Raw genomic sequence first — 672 nt, 5'->3', positions numbered from 1 at the left:
GGATTATGGTTATGGTTAGGGTAGGGGAGTTTGTGGTTAGCGTTAGGGTTAAATTTAGGCTTTGGGTCAGGTTAAGTTTAAGGTAGGGGAGTTTGTGGTTAGCGTTAGGGTTAGATTTAGGCTTAGGGACATGTTAAGGTTAGGGTAAGGTGTTTGTGGTTAGGGTTATGGTTAGATTTAGGTTTTGGGTCAGGTTAGAGTTTTGGTAGAGGATGTTTTGGTCAGGGTTAGGGTTTAGTGTTGGTTAAAACCAGGGCTGACCTTTGCTGTCATCAGTTATCATGCCTCTTCTTCTTTAAAGATGGAAGGAAACTTCTTGTTTCTTCATTATACCATCAGCAGTCTTCCCATGATTCCTTTCTATAAGGTATCACTACATATAGTCTACATTTCCCATGATTCCTTTCTCTTTGATATCATTTCATATAGACTATATTTCAGACTACTTTTCCCAGGATTCCTTGCTCAAAATGTCCTCCTGTCTTCAGTGTATCCTCCTGTCCACAATGTCTTCCTGGTGGACTACATTTCCCATAATGCTTTTTTCTATGACATCATAACATATGAACTACATTTCCTGTAATATTTTCTCTATGATGTCATTATATGTGGACTACATCTCCCATAATGCCTTTCTGCATGACATCATCACATATGATTACATTTGCCATG

This window comes from Onychomys torridus, unplaced genomic scaffold (genome assembly GCF_903995425.1).
Source record: "Onychomys torridus unplaced genomic scaffold, mOncTor1.1, whole genome shotgun sequence".
Taxonomy (NCBI): domain Eukaryota; kingdom Metazoa; phylum Chordata; class Mammalia; order Rodentia; family Cricetidae; genus Onychomys; species Onychomys torridus.
Note: the sequence above shows the minus strand (reverse complement) of the source record.